Consider the following 10,014-nt stretch of genomic DNA (forward strand, 5'->3'; position numbering starts at 1 on the left):
AAGTGTGCTTCCCACCCCCACCCGCAGACACCCACCGTAGGCCGCCGGAAGATTGTTTTGAACGGGTGGTCCCCCATGCTCGGCCGAGCCGAGCGCCGTGCCGGCGAATGAACTCCGGCGGCCGGTTATGCTGCATGCTCGCGTTCGTAAACACTTTCATCTCGGAGTCCCGGAGTCCATCATCATCCGGACCGAGGCTGGCCGCGGCCGCCCAGTCTCAGTTGCTCCGGAGCGGGCAGATGGAACGGTTCAGCTTGAACATGTGCGACGGCAACGTGCGACAGGGCGGCACAGTGTACAGACTTCGCGCGTAAAGTCATTCGGTGCCAATACTCAGCAGAGGTAACGCCAAGACGTGTTCTGTTCTGTTTGCGCCGGAAACAAACTTACCCAAACCGTTGTGAGGTTAGGTGTTGGGGTGTTGAAGTACCAGGACTTGGTGGGTGCACTAGAATTGTTTCGCCCGCTTCACGACCGCACTCAAGGACTACTAGACGGCAGGACGACAGTTCAACGGGTTTAAGCCTCGGAGAAGAAACTCTCGGGGACATCAAACGGACAAGTGGGGCTGCTGCGTTGCCAAGCAGGGAGGTGTTTTCGCACCCTTTCGGACAAATTTGGCAAACCACGGACGGATTATGCAGGAACAGCGATAGCGAAAGAAACGTTAAACTTCTAGGCTTGCCGCGAAGTTTGTGAGGCTTTTGTTAGGCCTAGGCCTTCTTTGTTTAAACTTTTCGTAACATTTTGACAGGATTTGCGTGAGTTACTGTGAAGTTTCGCTGATCCTTTTTTTCTTCTTTCGGGGACAATATTCGGGTGGCTTTTAAAGCGCCACAGTTCGCCCGATTTGGTCCGATTTGTAATTTGGTTAAACTTTTGGGTCCTGCGAGCACCGGAGAATCGCTTCCCGTGGACCCCGTGTGTGGTGTGTTTAGGATATTGTTATTTTCAAAAAAAAAGAACAATCCGTCCCACGCCCAACACCTAATCGTGTTGGCGTTCCGCTGGCGAGTTGCAATTATTGGAACAATTGGAGTGCAACAACGAACGGCTGCCGCGGTGAAGCCACCAGGTGGAACGAAACTCGGTCGCATCAGCATGCTCGATGATCGGATGCCAAAACATAGGGCCTCCGGCGTGGGCAGCATAATTGGTTGGTCGGCGCGCCGTGGCTGGAACACATCGTGATCGGCGATTCGCTTGGAAAGAACACCTCAAAAGGCCGGCCGAATCACGCAGAGAAATATGACACCAGGCGAAGTGAAGTCAACAAGTGAAAATTCGCCACTATCCGATTGAGACGCGGCTGGGTGAAAGTGAGCAGTAAATCGTTTGGTAGCGGAGAGGGCATTTAAAAATTAAAGTTGGTTTTTGTCGACCGCAGCGTAGTGCGAGTGAACTAATGAAGCCACCGGGCGCCCGGGGTTTGATTGCTTTCACAGGTAGAACTTTGTTTTTTGGCGTTGTTTTCAAAATGTGAAACGTGCGCAGAAAAGGCGCCAAAAAGACCCGATCGCTGGCCGACGATGGCCGCCGGACACGTGGTGTAGGAAGGAAGTGTCTCCAAAAATAAGAGGTTCAATCGCGAAGCGTGCTAAACAGAGGGAAAAGAACAGAGAACAGCACAGAACAGTGTAATCAGTATCAGTAGTGGCAAGCAAGAAAATGAAAACCACTGCGACAGCAGAACGGACTGGGCGTCGTTATCGGTTCAACAACCATCGACAAATTGGCGGCGGCGTTGGGCGGTGGCGGCCACGGCCGGGCGGGGCGAATATGGTCACGTTCCGTGCCCTGCTGGTCACGACGTTGCTCCTGGTGCTGCTGGGCCCTGGCAGTGTCACCATGGCAACGGTGTCAACGTTGGAGCCTAAGCCGACAGTCGACATCGACGATATGTCGACCATCGATAGTATCCCGCCGGAACCGGCTGGACCACAGCAGATCGCAGAGGCCGCGATCGACCTGCCGGCACCGGAGGTAAGCGATACATTTTCCGCGCAGGACACGGCGGAAAACGGTGTCCGCTTGATGGACAACGGCACGCTGACTGCGGATGAGTGTGCGAGATAAGCTGATGGATTGAAACTTATGGCACTCCGGGCGGAAGCCACTTTCCACACTCTCCGATTCGGCGGCGGAAGTCATATTTAATGCACGCTTTACGGATCGATGATGTATGAAATATGTATGGCGTCGAAAATTGGTAGCATTTTGTAGCGTCTTCCGGGAGTAATTGGCGGCAATATGTTTGTGGGGCGGCCCAACCGGGGGATGCTTCAACCGACGGGAATTACGGTGCCCTGTTACCGTGTAAGGGTTGCGAGGCCCCAAAAGAGATGCGATTTTCACGGGAGCCCGAATGGTCGATCCGGGAATCGTTCCGCGTCCGAGTCACGTTTCGGTGTGTGTGCGGTTCGATTGGTTTTTCTGTGCCAATTATAGGTCCCCCCCCCGTTTTCCCATTATCAGCCAGGAATGGAAATTGTGCAAAAAAAACGAAATGTTCGTTCGTTCGGTGAACTTTTGCCATAAAGGTCCTCGCTTAACTTTGCCCTTGCTGTGGTTATTCTCGGACGAAATACTGGGAATGATCTCTCGATTATCTGTTGTAGCGGTTGTTGCGTTTAGATTCCAGCGGCCTGACACGAGGCGACCCTCTGGCAAACGGTGCCCGAAATTGAGAAACGAAAATAGTACACCCAGCATCCCCTGGGAAGCTCGCAGGAAGCTCGGTTTCCGTAAACTTAAACATTCATCAGCTTGAAAGCCACCTGTTCATAACCGGACCGGGGTTACAGAGAGCGCTTCCGTGGCTCGGCACATACCCTCGGCCCTCCGCCGGCAACTCCGTGGAGACAAAGTATTTTCAACCGCCGCCCACGTTCCGGGTGCTGTACCGCGTACATTCCGTACCTCGCAAGAGGTGGTCCATAAAATATCTATTAAATTGTTCACAAATAAAAAGGAAATCTCGTCCTTCGATGCCGGAGACGAGATGTTTGGCGTTTTCGGTAGATAACAAAGCTTTCACATGACACCAGGTCCGCGCACTCAAGACCGAAGAGCCTCGGAAGACGAGCCCACCGGGAGGTGGTGAACATTTCGCATAAGCTAGCATTCGCCACGGTGGCACTGGGGCGTGTTCCTTCCGTTCCTTGGGGCGTGTGTGGATCAAAACCGGTGCTCGGCGGGCACACTTACGCTCGAGAGACACGCGAGCATAAGCTAAAGCGATATTGATATGAATATTTTAATATGCTCCATACCGGGATTCGCGCAGCACCCCGGAGGCGTTTCGCTTCGTCCCATCGTCGTTCTCCCGGGGAGGTACTCGCTGCGCTCACTTGGCCCCGTGTAGTGGCGAGCTCGCCTACCATATCCGGTAGTTGAAGTGTGTTGCTTCGTCCTGTTGATCCGTCTCGTCTCGGAGACAGGATGATTTTGACGTCCGGGGTCGTGCCGCCCGGTGCTTCACTGCGCCGCACCCGAGTGATGATGATGATCAAATGAGTTTCAGTGATTTGGATTATGTATCGCAAAGCTGCCGGTCTCCCCGTATGGTAAGCGTTTTTTATTGCCAACCTGGTTTTTTTTTTGCCGGGAAGAGAAAGATGAAAGCCACGGCCGACCTGGGCAGGATGTATTTCTGGCGCGCTGGAGTTGCCGGGTTGTTGCTTTTGCCTGTCCGCCGGGAATCGAGTATTCGGTTCGGTTCGGTTTGGTACTTTGGACTTTGGACGAAGGTGACGGGGCAGGTTGCGATCGGGTCGTCGATGGCATCGGAATTATTGATTGTATAGATTAAGGTGTGCTGTAGAAAGGCCTAGCGACGGAGTTGCAGATTGGTAACGATGGGTTAGGAATAATGCATGCTTCTTAAAGCCCAATTTTTGTAACCAAAAACGAACTAAGAATGCAAAGAAACTGCTCAAGGATTGTATAAATTCAAGAATTAGTTCTTAAGATACTTAAGAGTACTTTCAGTTAATTATCGATTGAAACATTAAATATTAAAACCAGGAAACCGGGGTCGGATGGAACAATCTTTACGAGTATTCGAAAACCGAAACTTTTTTTTAAAGAGGAACCAGTACAGCTCAATATGTTCACGAGACCCCGATCAGGGGCGGCAACACAAAAGGCGACCAAAGTCAGTAAAGTAACTATTTGACTTCGACGCCACAACAACATGTTGGTCCCCGGGCGGATCTATAAATCACTGAGATGGAAAAAGAAAATATTGCAAACAAACACAGTGCCGGGAGCCCCCCCCATCTTGAAGCTGATGTTGAAGCATAAATGCACTCCTGGAAACAAGCTCCGCGTCGTGTCGTGTGAAGCCAGCCGGTCACGCCTCATCGTTGAAACAAACCTCCGGTCGGAGCCGGGGCCAAGATTTTTCAACCCCTTCCGCAGAGCGCCACCCAGCGCGCTCCCCTTTTTGTGGGGCACACATCACCAGCGACGGGGGACACACAAAAAACGGGGTGGCGACGGGCGATAGTTGATGCTGTTCGATCGATCAGCTTCAGATTTTCACCCGTCGAAGGGCCGTTTTCTACCGCACACGGGGCGGCGGCATTGGTTCGCTTTTCGCAGTCCGTCATGCATGCTGAGTCGCATGCGGTGCATTCAGCGTGGCATGCAACATGCCGCATGCATCATGCATCATGTGGCGCCGGCCGCCTCCGCCCGTCCCGTCACCCGTCCCCCGCGAGCGCGAGCTTTTCCGCTGCAGTCGATTTTCACCGGGCGCGCGCGCTTTTCATCCGGTGGCCGGTCCTGCACCACCTGGCTTCGAGCACGGTTCGCTCGTTTCTTATTTGCTCCCCACCACTCTCGTTGCATTATTATATATCTCACCGATCGCCGACCGGCGACAGAACGAGCGCGGAGTGAAAACTAGTCCCGGGCGACATGAAAGCGAAAGAAAAAGATTTCTCTTTCCAAACCGAACCGGCCGGATGGGCCGAGGCACGAGGTTTGCGATCCGATCTCCCACGCTTCAATGAACCGGTTCGATGCTGGCCCGCCGCTATCCCCGTCATCGCCGTTCAGAGCACAGGACCCACAGGGCGATTAAAAAGATGGAACCGAATCGAACCCATTTCGAAAGCCCCCGAGGCGCATCGTCGAAAGACTTTTCCTTTTCAATTACCGCTCCTTACCGGGAAGGGTTTTCGAATATGTTACCAATCCCCTGATGGGGATTCGCCGTTTGTTTCAGCGTTCGGCTGAGTCCTGGCACCACGTTACGCTGGCTCTGGTTTCCAGTTGGTTGTTGTGCATTGTTGAGATAATATTTACCAGAAAAGCTCATCGCACAGAACCTGGGTGCTCTTCAGAACCATCGAACGTCCGATTCATTTTTGGGTTCATTTTTTTATCACTGCAAAGAAAATACTTGAAGGGGTTGAGGCACTATCGTGTGTTGATTTTGTGTGGTTTAAACAACATCCGCTATTATCGCGCGAGCCCACCGGAACTGCGCGTCTGGCGAATCTGACGGACTTCAATTAACATGTCTGCGGTGGTGGTGAATATAATCAGGCTTTCGAGGCCCGGGAGACCCTGTTGACGCACGACAAACCACAATCAGCGTTTCACAATCAATCAATCAAACCCTCTAGATGCGCTAGTTATCGAATGCTCTTCTGGCCACTTCGGCGGGTCGTACAGACAGCAGGCAGAAGACCGGCCACCGTTCGCAACCTGTTCCGCAAAGTGTGAACATAATTCAGTCATAAAGGCCCTACATTCGTATGTATGATTATGTGCAGTTTTATGGGGCAATAATACACGACAAAAAAAAAGGGAAACATAAAATTGGACAGACGGAAAAAGTGGGGGAAACAAGACGCCTGGTTAAATTGGACACAAAACACGAGCACGAGCACAATAAAAGTGGGATGAACAAAACCCAATTTAACACGTAAAATGAGACAGGAACAGCGGACACGGAACAACTATATCAAAAGTCTCGCTAGTGAGGCACAAAAAGTGACACAGAGCCATAACAAATGGTAGCCCTACGCCACTAGGCAGTAAAAAAGCGGACTGCCAAAACAATAGATAGCAACCACCGGATGCTGGTAGCCGCGGATGCGACCGGAATCCCCATTGGCAGACGGAGGATGGTACATCAACTGCGTCACACGGTTCACAGTGCAGTGCACACTTTCGGTAGATGTTAGCCCAACGCTGAAATAAAAACTGAAACACCAACAGAGTAGACAAGCAAAGTAATTGAGAGTGTAAAAGATTGGTGTAAATAATAAAATAAAACGAGACATGGTTAAAGATGCAACTTTCAAATTTAAAACACCACCAAAACTTTTCTCGACCATCAACAGATGCAAACATGAATTCTGGGTTCCTAAAATAGTTAATAATAAATAACAATAATTAACATTAAAATAAACAAAAAAAATAAGCAAAAGGATATCGAAGTACCAAAACACCGAAGAAATGCTCCCAGAAAGATGCTAAGGGCTGATTGGCACAGTTGACGCATAAAGTGTTTGAATTTTCCAAACAATTTGCTTGCACAGTTTAATTGCCAAACCGGGGCCCATTGTTTGTAGCGGTGGCTGTGGCCGTGGATGTTCTCAGGTGCGCACTGGGAAAGAGCATCCAACCCAACCGAGGGGGATGCACAGGATGCACGGGAGTTATCCGGCCCAATGCTGTGTGCGCGCTGTTGTGGGCCCTCAGACTCGGCTCGTCCGTGCGGTTCAAACATGGACAACATGGCCTGATGCCAGAGCGAGTGAGTGCACCGTGTGTTGTTTGCACAGCTGGCGGAGACAGTAATAACTGTTAATCAAATTGGTGGTTCTAACGAGCGAAAAACGCAATTTACACCCGACCCCCACCAACCGGCCCAGCGGTGCCGCCCAACCGGGCTTCGGGTTATGTAGTGGCCCCCTTTTTTCATCTTCTCCACTTTATGAGCCAAAGTCAAAGCCCACAACAAAACGGGGGCCCCAACTAGTTGGTGATTACGATGCTGAAAATATGAACCCTGGAGAGGTAGTGTGCTTCCGGTTTGGGATGGGCCAAAAAAGCGGCATCCCTTTTGTTGGGACGCTCGACTTCGGGCGGCCGCTGGGTTGGCGTTCGTATCAAAAACCATCTCCCTAACTGCCTGGGTGCTTGAGTTCTAAATTTTCACTCCACTCCAGCGACGAGGTGCTGAAGTTTGATGAACGAACGAGCCGAAGTGTCCGTTCGCTTGCGGCTGTTGTTTTTCGGGAAAATCTGGGGGGGTGAAAAAGAGAGCACTAAACTGTTGCGGGATGCGAAGGTATGATAAACCTGGCAAAGGAATTTTTCCGGGGCTATGCGCGTTCTCGCCGGTCGGTGAAAAATTACATTTCCACAGTAAATCCAATCACCCATCGCCGGGGGTCGTTCGGTGCGCCTGCGAGTTTCGTCGGATGCTGTTTCGTCAGATCCCCCGTCCGATCCGTCACAGGCAATCGTTTGGCGCTTTTAATCCAATTTCAACATCGCTGGCGTTCCGGCTGAAGCAACGCACCGGGCCACCGGTTGTTAGGTGTTTTTGGGGCTGGATTTTTATGCATCTCACGAAGCGGCCGAGAGCACGGATTAATCGGAACGCAAATTAAATGCACCTTTCGATCCGGGACGTAGGTGACTACGTTTGGATAGTCCGTTGCTCGGAAATTAAAACATCCTTCCCGGGGTGGGGGCGATGCGTTAGTAGGCCGTGCGGTGAGCCCGGAACGAGCGAGTGTTTGGCACATTTTGCTCCTAGCTCAATGTGACCGACCGAAAACGGTACGGTGGTGGCTAAGAAAATCTAATTTGCACCAATTTTCAGCCGCTCAGCCGGGGGATGGATTTTCCTGACCTCACCAGAGGGTCACACGGCAGCAGTTTCCGGCCACCACTAACGGAGCGCGATGCCCAACGACGGGGTGACCTTTCAGCTAGTCGAAACCTGTGATATCGCTTGCTGTGATCGTTGCGCCCTCGAACGCATAAAACACCGGCGCGCAATGTGTCGATTTCGAACATTTTATTTATCTAAACACTATCATGGTATCGACGTGGCACTATTTTCGAGGCGCCCGGTTTGTCCGGTGGCTCGAAATCGATGCTATCGAACGTGTCACGGTGACCGGACCAACGTACGCAACAGTTGTTTAATTAGCGCTACGTGTTGGGGTTTCGGGCGTCCTTCCTGGGTAAACTTATCAAACGAAACAACACAATAATTGCACAATTGCATTGCATTTGTGGTCAAAACAAAATGGTGGTGGTGATCGACACTCGACCAGTATCCTGGTAGGCTAACTAAGCAATTATTGGGCGATTAATATTTCAAAATATGTTGTGTTATGTTGGCATAAACAGTGGCATCAAACGTGCTAGCTAAGGCTTGGTTCGTACCGTTGTTCATGGAAAAGACAATGAATAATTTAGCAGAAACATATTGCCATAATTACATAATTCATTGTAACCGTGACTGTAATTCAAAAATATATTGTGGAAACTAGTTATTAAAAACAACTAATTCTTTTAAAGCAATCCATGGTGGTAGTTAAAAGATGAATGAAAATCATGAAAATTGTAAAGAAAAGTGGAAAAATGGAACCCTACGCCTTTGGCACCAGCACCGCAAGCTCATCCGTAAAGCGTCATAATAACGGGACCTCCATTAAGCATATAGCATAAATTTTTAATTGCAAAAAAAAACACATCCGAAAACACTTCTATGCGTTCCGATCGGTTAGCCGCATTTCAGTTACCGACCACTGGTTGGCGGTTGATGGTTTAACTAAAGTCCTCTTTAGCAACAACCCCGTTCGCCCAGTGTGACGCCGTGATCCGCAAGGATAAAGGGCGAAATCCACCGGGGGGCCCAATCCACCTACCACCACCGAGGAGCGACCGCATTCGGGTGAAACGCGCACTTCAAAATGGGGGTGACCCGTTCGTTACAAATTCTCGCTATCGGCGGGGAACCCGGTGCTGCCACTGTCAACCCGGTCTCGTTGGCGCCCAGTTTGGCGGAAAAACATGCATAAATCAGCCGGTGCACAAATCGATTTGGGACTCGCCTCGCGCAACCATGTTGCCAACCAACTGGCCGACCAACCGACCGACCGACCGTTCTCGCCATTTTTGTGTGTGGACAATGCGTTGGCTTACCGCACCGAGCATTGTATGTTTTCACTCCCGAGTCCTGGAACCGTGTCGGGTCGGTTGGGTCGGGTGTCTGGGAGAATCGGCGGCCGGAGCGGTTGCACCGCGCGGATTAGAATGGCGAATCGTCACCGATTGTGGTTATGCGCTTCGTTTTAACGGTTCTCGCTGTTACCTGTCGCGCCGGGACGCCGTTACGCTTTCAAGTTTCCTGTCGATAAGCTGCTCCTTGTAGTGGTTTTTGCCGAGCTGCCGCTAGTGTGGTGTGATCCGTGTTCCGGTTGTTGCAAGTGCAATTCAATTTCTATATCGATCTTGGCTTAAACGTGGAACCAGGATTTCTGTCACTGGTGCCCGCGTAACCGGTAGCTGTTAGGTTTGAATTATAGCGTCGCGAAGGACACAGTTTCGTTTTACACAATTTTGATTTTTTTTGTGTGCTGGATCTACAGTCACAACACTGGATGCCGCCTCGGAGTGTGTCCACCCGCCGACCGGGGACCGCTAACTAACTAATGCCAAAGTTCAAATGTCACCCATTCGGTGTCAGCGTATCGATTGTGAAAATAAAAGTCCCAACAATCAGCGTCCGGGGCTGGATTTTCGCTTCCATTTTAGGCGACACGTTCCCTCCTTTCCATTCCCGTGGCCACGGGGCGGTTGTCAGCCCGGCATTTTCCACCGTCTGCAACGTGACGATAGTGCTGTAGGGAACGGAAAGGCGTAAATAAATTCATTGTTGCTGTAACATGTTAACATCAATCTCTCGCGCTGGCCGCAGTTGTTGCCCGCCCGCATTCATCGGACATCATTCGAGCGGACAGGCGGACAAAA

Source organism: Anopheles bellator, chromosome 2 (genome assembly GCF_943735745.2).
Source record: "Anopheles bellator chromosome 2, idAnoBellAS_SP24_06.2, whole genome shotgun sequence".
NCBI lineage: Eukaryota > Metazoa > Arthropoda > Insecta > Diptera > Culicidae > Anopheles > Anopheles bellator.